This window comes from Cavia porcellus, unplaced genomic scaffold, assembly GCF_034190915.1.
Source record: "Cavia porcellus strain 051 isolate PalLab524CR breed Dunkin Hartley unplaced genomic scaffold, mCavPor4.1 scaffold_4, whole genome shotgun sequence".
Classification (NCBI taxonomy): Eukaryota; Metazoa; Chordata; class Mammalia; order Rodentia; family Caviidae; genus Cavia; species Cavia porcellus.
In genome coordinates this window covers 68420912-68432423 of record NW_026947487.1, presented here as the reverse complement: position 1 = coordinate 68432423, position 11512 = coordinate 68420912, and positions in this window count along the sequence as shown.

The following is an 11512-nucleotide window of genomic DNA, read 5'->3' as shown; positions in this document are numbered from 1 at the left end:
GTACTGGGGATTGAACACACAACCTTGCACATGCCAGACAGGTGTTTATACCACTGAGCTAAATTCCCAGCCAAGAGTATGGTTTTTATTTACCTCTCAGTGAGTCTGATTTTTGTGTACAAGAATGCTATTGATTTTTGAGTACTGACTTTGTATCCAACTACATTACTGAATTAGGTTATTACATCTAGAAGTCTTTCAATGGAATTTTGGAGATCTTCTATATAGAATATCACGGCATGTACAAATAATGATAGTTTAACTTCTTCCTTTCCTATCTTTATTCCTTTTATTTCTCTCTCTTGTACAATTGCTCTGGCTATTATTTCCAGCACTAAACTGAAAAGGAGTGGTAATAGTGGACATTCTTGTCTTGGTCTTGATTTTAAAGTGAAAGCTTTCAGTTTTTGACCATTTAATATGATGTTGGCTGTTGGTTTGTCACAGATGGCATTTATCAGATTTAGGTAAAGATCATCTATTCCAATTCTCCATAGAGTTCTTATCATGAATGAGTATTTGACTTTATCAAAAGCTTTTCTGCCTCTATTGAGATGATCATGCGATTCTTAACTTTGACTCTATTGATATGATGTATTCTGCTTATTGATTTGCATATGCTGAACCATCCCTACATTTCTGGGATGAATCCCACTTGGTTGTGGTGTATGATCTTCTTGATAACTTGCTGCCAGTATTCTGTTTGCCAGTGTTTTATTGAGGATTTTTGCATCTGTCTTCATTAGGGAGATTGGCGTGTAGTTCTCTTCCATGGCTGGGTCTTTCTCTGGTTTTGGTATTAGGGTGATACTTGCTTCCAGGAATTAATTAGGGAGGATTGCTTCCCTTTCAATTTCATTGAAGAGTTTGAAGAGCACTGGCATTAAGTCTCCCTTGGTTTTGTTGTAGAATTCAACTGTGAATCCATCAAGACCCAGGATTTTCTTTGTTGGTGAGGTTCTAATTACATTTTCAATTTCATTAACTGAAATTACATTATTCAATTAATTTTTGATTCACCTTTGATAATTCATACATTTTTAGGAATCAGATTAATTAAAGAAATGCTAAGCCCCTCCCAAGAAAACACCAATGAAAGAATGGAGGAACCCAGAAAAGGAAGAGAAACCTTTGATGAAGAATATTTAACCTAGAATACATGAAACAGATCCAAAGAGATTACCAGGAAACTAAAAACTCCATTGAAAGTTGGTAAAATCCCTTGACAGAAACTAAAGTTAGCCTTTTGAAACTTGAAGAGAGATTTATAATGTGTGATAATGAAAGAAAAGATCTCTTAAAAATAACAAGGAACCAGGAAGAAACAATTCAAAGGCTAGAAGACAACAAGAGGATCTATAACTTAAGAATAAAAAACATGAGCAAAAAAGCAGGAGTAACCACAAATGAATTACAAAAACTATTTACAGAAATAATTAAAGAAAACTTCCCAAACACAGGAAAAAAGAAATGATATCCAGATAAATGAGGAATATAGAACACCAGCCAGCTACACTCAGACAAATAGTAATCAAGATTCCAGAAATCCACCACAAGAACAGAATATTAAAAGCAGCCAGAGAAAAGAAGCAGATCACCTACAAAGGAAAAATTATCAAAATAACAACAGACTTATCAACACAAACTCTCAAACTGAGAAGAGCCTGGGGGGAAATAGTCCAAGCCCTGAAAGAAAATAACCTACAACCCAGATTGATGAACCCAGAAAAACTCTCTCTCAAAATTAATGGAGAAATAAGATATTTACAAGACAAGGAGGAACTGTGGGAGTTCATGGCCACCAATCCAACCCTACAAAAAATGCTGAAGGACATTCCAGAGAGAGAGAGAAATTAATACCATTATTCCAGCAACAGTGGCAGAGGAGCCTCAGTGAATGGAGCAGACAGTGGAATGAAGAAGTAAAGTGGACAAATAATAGCAGAAAAATAGAACTGAAAATAGAAAGAAAATAACCTACAACCCAGATTGAGGCAGAGAAAGTAGGCTATAATCCTTAATATAGATAGCCTTGATACACTAACAAAAAGAAACACAGGCAGAGTAGATTAGGAGGCAGGATCCATTGAGATGCTCTGAATAGGAAATATACTCAACCTGAAAGAGGGTTAATAAACTGTAAGTCAAAGATGAGAAAATGATGCGCTATGTGGACAGGAAACCAGAGACAAATAGGGACCACTCGTCCTGCAGCCGCAGATAGATTGGAAAGTTATGACACTTCTGGGCAGTGTAGATCTACACAGCTGGAAGGAAGGAAAACTTTGTGGCTTTAGTAAGTAAAGGAGTACAGCTCAAGATCAAGCTCAGGGGTAAAAAGGTTCAGCAACACTCAGATAGATAATGGGTTGACCCCCTAATCTAAAATCTAAAGGAGGTAGTGGGACCTAAAATATGCAAAGCATCCTGAGAAGGGGAAAGTTGAAAAATTGCCTAAAAAAGGAAGGCCAAGGACATTGTTAATAGTGTATGAGAATTTAAAAGTCACAATAGTCTTATCACTCTGTTTAGTTTGATTTTATTTTGTTCCAGTCTGTCTACTCATATTAGATTTGAGGGTACAGAGAGCTGTCCCCAAAATAGCAGGTTATACCATGGTAACTATCCTTAATTTCCTATTAACTTAAACTGAAATCCTGTATTACTTACATTGTCTTACTATGACTGATCTTATTTGAAGCTGGTTTGTCAGACCGCTGTTTTGCCTTGACTGTTTTTATTCAAATTTGGTATGCTTGATAGTATCAAGTTAAGAGTAGAGGCAACTACTCTGAATGATAAGATGTAAAAGATATTCATTCTGGTTTGATTATTAACTGCTTTCAAAGTCCTACAATGTCTCTAAAGTTGTGTTTCTATTAAAATAGCTACGTAATGCTATGTTCAATTATATTATATCTGACGATGTAGACAATTCTATTGAAAATAACAAGGGAAAGCATAGTAACTACTAGGGATCACGTAATATTGTGGTCTTATATGTCTTTTTCATTTCATGTTTTTCTAGAAATTCATCCTTGTCCAGTGGTCTTATATGTCTTTTTCATTTCATGTGTTTATAGGAATATGTTTTGTTTTGTCTTGCTTTGTTTTGTTCTTCCCTCTAATATAGAAAGGATAGAAATACATGTTAAGACTCATGCATGCATAGAACCAATAAACAGTTTATGAGAACTGATCTTATGACACATGATGAAATGAACAAATACTTTTAAGAAAAAGAAACACTACAGTAACTAGTGTTGATCCAGGAGTATCATAATGTGAAACCCAGAAATACTATTATTGTTTGCTCAGAGTGATTTTTTGTTGAACAGAATTGGTTGCAGTCTCGCTGTTTGAAACCTCACTTTATAATCCACTTTTGTATCTTTGAATAACTATTTGTAAGTGGACAATATGTAAATATCAACTAGTGATTTCTTACTGTTTATTCTTTCTTTGAAAGTATTTTCTGTTTTGTTTAGTCTTTCTTTAAATAAAATTTAAAAAAGAGCAAAGGGAGGGAAAGGTGGAAACTACTGTCAGTTTCTTATTGTCTTATCTTGAATTGCATTGTTTACATAATTTTATTAGTTTTGGCTTTATTCTATCTTTTGTTAGATTTTATTGCTTTCAGATGGTAAAGGCAGCTATTTTGAATATAATGGGAAATATTATGTAATCATGATTTCCTATTATATTGTTTTCAAGTCTTATAATGCTTTCATTCATTGGTCTGATTTTGTTTTGTTTGATTTTATTACGTGAGATGATATAAATGCTATTTTGAAGAAAACACGACATTATGGTAGCTCTTGCTGATTTACTATCATCTTGTTTTGAAGTCCTACCATGCTTTTGTTCTTCTGTTTTGATTGGTTCTGTGTTTTATTTTATTTTATTATGTGATGTTATAGACAAATTTTTTGAGGAAAATGAGGTATTATAGCAGGCATTGTTCATCTCCTATTATTTGTAATGCTTTCATTCTTTTGAATATTTTTTACTATATTGTTATGTTTGATATTATTGTGTGTGAAGGTATGCTCAACTATTTCAAAGAAAAGAGACATTATGCTAACAACTGTTGATGTCCAGTTGTTTTGTTGTGAAGTGTTGTGTTGCTTGCATTTTCCTGTTCTGATTTGCTTTGTTTCATTCTGTTTTCTTTTGTTCTCTTTAAAATAATAAAGACTAATAGATATTAATGAAGATGCAGGATTCAATGCAAATGACATCAGTAAATGATTTACAGAATAGCAGAAAATTTCCCAAACATGAAGCAAAAATCTGGTATGAAGATAAGTAAGGCATATAGAATGCCAAACAATCATGACCAACATAAATCTATACCCAGACATATAATAATTAAGATCCCAGACATACAGCACAAAAACAGAATATTAAAAGCTGTTAGAGAAAAGACACAACTCACTTATCAAGGAAAGCCCATTAGAATTATGGTAAATTTTTAGCACAAACCCTCAGGTCAAGATGAGTTTGTAGTGTGGTATTTCAAGTCCTGAAGGAAAACAACTTTCAACCCAGATTGATGTACCCTGAAAAACTTTCTTTGAAATTTAATGGAGAAACAAGACACTTCCATGACAAAGAAAAACTGAAGAAATTCATGTCCACCAAACCAACCCTAGAAAGAATATTGAAAGACATGTGAGAGATAAAAATGACTACAATTTCCAGAATAATAACAGAAAGAAACCACTGACAAAGCAGGCAATTAAATAAGGGACAAAATCAGGAAACCAACAGCAGGCAAATATATTGACAAAGATGGGCCAGTATATATCAGTTATATACAGCAATCTAAATGGGCCTTAATTCACCTATTAAAATAAACAGATTGACAGAATGGATCAAGAAACAGGATTTAACAATATGCTATATACAAGAAACACATCTGACTCAAAAGGAAACTCATAGACTAAAGGTCAAAGTATGGAAAACAATATTCTACGTGACAGAAACTCAGAGAAAAGCATGGCTAGCTATTCTATTTGCAGACAATGTGAATTTCAAACAAAAAATGCTCAAAAGAGATAAAGAAGGTCACCACATACTTGTCAGGGGAATAATTCAAATGAAGAGCTAACAGTCATAAACATATTTGCACCTAATACAGGAGCTCCCAAGTATATGAGACAAATACTAATAAATATGAAAAACCAAATAAGCAACAACACAATTGCAATAGGGGACCTTAATACCTCGTTGTCACAAAGAGATAGATCAACTAGACAAAAAGTCATCTAAGAAATAACAGAGCTGAATCAAACTTATGAGCAAATGAACTTAATAGTTGTTGACAGAGTGTTCCACACAACCACATCAGAATGCCTATGCTTGTCAGCTGCACATGAGACATTCTCCAAAATAGACCACATAGTAGCCCATAAAACATTCTTAAATAAATGTAAAGGCATTGAAATTATCCCATGCATATTATCAGACCATAGTGCCCTGAAATTGGAAATTAATGGCAAAACAAATTGTAAAACCTGAATAAATACATGGAAATGAAATAACAAACTCCTGAACAATCAAAGGGTAACATGTGAAATTAAAGAAGAAATTAAGTAATACCTACAATTCAATGAAAATGCAGATACAACATATCAAAATCTGTGGGACGTAATGAAATTCACCCTAAAAGGGAAATATATAGCAATAAATTGTCATATCAAGAAAACAAAATGAGCACAAATAAATAACCTAATGCTACATCTCAAGCTTCTAGAAAAAGAAGGGCAAGTGAAACCAAAGCTCATAGAAGAGAGGAAATTATAAAGATCAAAGCAGAAATCAATGCAATTGAGACTAAAAAATTGCAAAGAATTAATGAATCAAAGATCTGGTTCTTTAAGAGAATAAAGAAAATTGATAAATCTCTAGCCAACCTTATCAAGAAAAAGAAAAAAATTCAAATTCATGCACTAAGGACTGAAAAGAGAGAAAATACTATAGATTCCCTGGAAATTCAAAAGATCATGAATACCTACTTTGGAAATATTTACTCATATAGTGTAGAAAACAGAGGAAATGGACAAATTTCTACAAATGCATGAACTACTTAAGCTCAATTAAGAAGATATAACAATTTTAATAACCCAATACCAGCTATAAATGAAAATATAATTAAAAACTTACTAACAAAAGAAAAAAGCCCAGGCCCTGGTGTGTTCATGGCTGAATTCTACAATAAAATTAGAGAAGATTTAATGCCAATACTCCTTAGACTATTCAATGAAATTGTAAGTAAAGTAATCCTCTCTAACTCATTCCTGGAGGTAAGCATTACTCTGATACCAAAACCAGAGAATGACCTAACCAAAAAGGAGAACTATAGGCCAGTATCACTAATGGACACTGATTAAAAGATTCTCAAGAAAATACTGGCAAATAGAATGCAGAAAATTATCATGAAGATTGTACTTCATGACTAAGAGGGATTTATTCCAGGAATAAATTCCAGGGATTGTTTAACATACACAGATCAATAAATGTAATACACCACATCAACAGAGCCAAAAACAAAAATCATATTATCATCTCAATATATGCAGAAAAAACTTGTATAAAGTCCAACACTTCTTTATGATAAAAACTCTACAGAAACTCAGAATAGATGGTAACTGCCTCAATCTGATAAAGGCCACCTATGATAAACCAACAGCCAACATTATACTAAATGGACAAAAAGTGAGAGCTTCACTCTAAAATCAGGAAAAACAAGACAAGGATGTTCACTATCACCACTCCTATTCAATATTGTTCTGGAAATACTGGCCAGAGAAATCAGGCAAGAGAGAGAAATAAAAGGAATAAAGATAAAAAATGAAGAAGTAAAATCATCACTATTTACAGATGACATGATACTCTACATAGAAGACCTCAAAACTCCATTTAAAAACTACTAAACTTAATAAATCAATTCAGCTGTGTAGCTGGATACAGAGTCAGCACTCAAAAATCAGTAGCTTTCCTGTACACAACAAAAAACTCACTGAGAGAGAAATAATAGAAATATCACACTTCACAATATCATCTAAAAAAATGAAATACTTATGAATCAACCTAACCAAGAATGTAAAAGAACTGTATGCTGAAAATTTTGCTACCATAAAAAAGCAGATTGAAGAGGATATTAGAAAATGAAAGGATATTCTTTGTTGTTAGTTAGGAAAGAACCAATATTGTGAAAATGGCCATACTCCCAAAAGTCTTACACAGATTTAATGCAATGCCAATCAAAATACCATTAATATACCTTACAGATCAAGAGAAAACATCCTAAAATTCATTTGGAAACAGAAGAAACCTAGAATAGCAAAGGCAATTCTGGGCAACAAAGGCCAAACAGGAGGTATCTCAATTCCTGACTTGAAGTTATACTACAAAGCTACAGTGATAAACTCAGCACGTTACTGGCAAATTAATAGACTTGAGGAGCAATGGAACAGATTAGAAGATGCAAATCCACAGATACTCATCCACTTTATATTTGACAAAGGGTCTAAATATGTTCATTGGAAGAACGATTGCCTCTTTAATAAATGGTGTTGGAAAAATTGACTTTCTACATTCCAAAGACTGAAACAAGACCCAGGTCTATCACCATGCACTAAATTAAAATCAAATGGATCAAAGATCTAAATATTAAAACAGAAACACTAAGCCTATTGGAAGACAAGATAGGTAGAAATTTTGAAGATATTGGGGTAGGCAGAAAATTAATGAATAAGACACAAACTTCATGGGAAGTAATTCAAAGAATCAACAACTGGGATCTCAGCGATTTCTTTTGCACTTCAAAAGAAATCACCAACAAAGTGAAATGAAAACCCATAGAATGGGACAGAATTTTAGCCAGCAATCCCTCAGACAAAGGACTCACATCCAGAACATACAAAAAATTGAAAAACATCAAGCCCCCAAAATTCAAAGACCCTCTCCGAAAATGGGCATCTGAGCTGAACACACATTTCTCAGGTGAAAATATACAAGTGGCCAAAAATACATGAAGAAATGGTCACCATCACTGGTCATTGGAGAAATGCAAATTTAAAAAACAATATTGAGATTTCATCTCACACTAGAAAGAGAGGCTGCCATGAAGAAATCAACTGATAACAAACATTGATGAGGCTGTGGGGAAAAAGGAACACTTCTCCACTAATGTGGGGAGTGTAGCCTGGTGAAGCCACTGTAGAAATCAGTATAGAGATTCCTCAAAATATAGGATTGTAAGTTCCATTCAATCCAGCTATTCCCCTCCTGAATATTTTCCTAGAAAAACTGAAAATATCATGTCACAGCAACATATGTGTACCCATGTTTATAGCAGTGCAAATTATAATAGTTAAATCTTGGAAACGACCAAAATGCCCATCCACCACAGAGAGGATTAAAAAGATGTGGTATTTTTATACAATGGATTATTGCTCTTCTATAAAAAGGATGGTATTGAAGCTTTCATAGGTAAATGGAGGCAACTTGAAACTATCCTCATAAGTAAAATAAATCAGACTCATAATAGTAAATATCACATTGTGCCTCTAGCATAAAAAATAATAATAATAAACTGAAAGAGTAATAATATCCAAAATAGATATTGTGATAATGAAAGGGAAAGAAACTGCTCTAAAGCATATAACTGTATGTATGTTTAAGTGTGCAAGATAGATAACCATACCACTAAGTTTTTGTTAGTTCATCAAACAGAATGGTTTTTACTGTCATTGATTGTCCATATTTTACACTTTGATTTTGTGACTTGAGCAACTATTTCTGAGATAATATGTAATTTATGAACTAGTGATTTCTTACTTTTTTTTTTAAAAAAGACTGTATTGTTTGTACTCTTTTTTTGATTTTGCTTTTTTCTCTAAATATAAACTAAATAAATAAATTTCCCTCTCAGGACTGCTTTCATTGTGTCCCACAGGTTCCAGTGAGTTGTATTTGCATTTTCATTTGCTTGTAGCTTTGTTTAATTTCTTCTGTGATCCATTGATTGTTCAGGAGTGTATTATTTAATTTCCATGTGTTTAAGGAGTTTTTTGCAATTTCTTTTGTCATTAATTTCCAGTTTCATGACACTATGGTCAGATAATATGCATGGGATATTTTTGATTTGTTTTGCATTTACTTAATCATGTTCTATGGGCTAGCATTTGGTTTATTTTAGAGAATGTCCCTTATTCAGCTGAGAAGAATGTGTATTCTGATGTTGTTCGCTGGCATGGTTTTACACGTCTACTAAATCTATTTGCTCACATATTTGATTCAGTTCTGTTATTTCTTTGCTGATATTTACTTTAGTTGATCTGTCTCCTTGTGTTAATGGGGTTTTAAGAACTCCTGTTATAACTGTGTTATTGTTTATTTGATTTTTATGTCTATTAATATTTGTCTTATTTAACTGGGTGTTCTTGTATTTGGTGCATATATATTTTAAGTTGTTCTCTTTTTCTCTTGAAGTTTTCCCCTAACAAGGATGTAGTAACCTGCTTTATCTGTTTTTATCATTCTTGGTTTGAAGTTCAAATTGTGTGCAAAAAAGATAAGTACCCCTTCTTTTTTCTGGGTTCCTGTTGCATAAAGTATTGTTTTCCATCCTTTGACTTTTAGTCTGTGAACTTCCATTTGAGTTCAATGAGTTTTTTTTTAATTTTAAAAAAGATTAAGATAAAAGAGGACATAAAAACACAGGTCAAACCAGAACAACTTAAGCAACATAGTGTTTCACCAAAAGACAACCGGACATAACAGTAGCTACCATAGTGTCTCTTTCCTTGAAATATTTGAGTATAACTTCATACATTATACTCTCAAACATAACAAGACAGTATAAAACCATTAAAGAGAATGAAAGTATTACAGGGTATTCAGAACCAACTAACAGAAAACAAACAATGGTTACTATATTAGCTTCTTGTCCATAAAAATTTTTATTTATACTATCACATATAATAAAATCCAGTAAGATACAGCATGATAAAACCAATGGAGACAGAAGAAAAAAGCTTGGTAGGACTTCAAAACAAGGTGATATTAAATCAGCACTAGCTATTATAATGTCTTGTTTTCTTCAAAAATAGCTGTTCATATCATCACAGACAATAAAATCAAACAATGCAGAATGAAACCATTCCAACTAATGAATGAAAACATTATAAGGTTTCAAAGCAATATAGTGGGGAATCATGATTACCACATACTTTTATGTATTCTTACCATTTCTTACACTAGAGAAACTATTCAGGATTTATACATGTGACTTTGGTTTATTTCACTTATGCATATGGTTTCAAGCTGCATCCATTTATTTATAAATATCTCAAAGTGATCATTCTTTATAGCTGAGTAGTACTCCACTGTATAAAAATACTACAACTTTTTAATCCATTCCTCAGTTGATGTCTTGTAGACATCATATGGTTGGATGTTGTTTCTTTATCCATTCTGCCTGTCTGTTTCTTTTAATTGGTGAATTGAGACCATTTGTATTTATGGTTATAACTGTTATATATTGGTTTATTGTTGACATGTTATCTTTTTGCTGTTCCATCTTTATCTTTCCATTCTGTTTTATTGTCTACTTTGCTTATTGGTTTTTCCTAAGTATATCTAAACTGTCTTTCAGTATTCTTAGCAGGGTTGGTTTGGTGATCATGAAGTTCTTCAGCTGTTCTTTGTCATGTAAGTATCTTATTTCTCCATCCATTTTGAAGGACAGTTTTTCAGAGTACATCAGTCTAGGTTTGAAATCATTTTCCTTTAGGGTCTGAAATAATTCATGCTCTTCTTGACTTCATTGTTTGTGTTGAGAAATCTGGTGTAATTCTGATAGGTTTTCTTTCATAAGTGATCTGTCTTTTGTCTCTGACAGCTTTTAATATTCTCTTCTTATGTTGGATTTATGGGTTGGTGATTTTTATATGTTGTGGTGTACTTTTATTTTGGTTATGGCTATTTGGGTTTCTATATGCTTCACTAATCTATATGTCAGCTTCCATTCTCATGTTTGAGAAATTTCCAGCTATTACTTCTGTGAATGGCCTCTTGATATCATTTGTGTTATCCTCTTCTTTTTCCTTTATCTCTATCAATTTTTTGTTGTTTTTCTTTGCATCATCTTGCAGCTGTTGAATTGTTATTTCCTGATTCCTTGTTATTTTTAAAAGATCTTTTCTTTCCTGTTCACTAGCTGCAATCTTGCCTTCAAGGTCTGAAATTCTATCTTCACTTTCATTGCGGTAGTTTTGACAACTTTCAATGGAATTTTTGATTTCCCATATATTTCTTTGAATCTGCTTCATGTATTTTGTTTGTTTCTTTTTTTAAAATTTTATTTAAGGAGAAAAAGAAAAAAAGCAGAAAACTGGTACAAGTTATACAGAATTTCAGAAAAAAATAAACAGTAGGAAATCACTAGTTAATGGATTACTTATTGTCATCTTAGAAATATTTGTTCAAGTTACAAAATTAA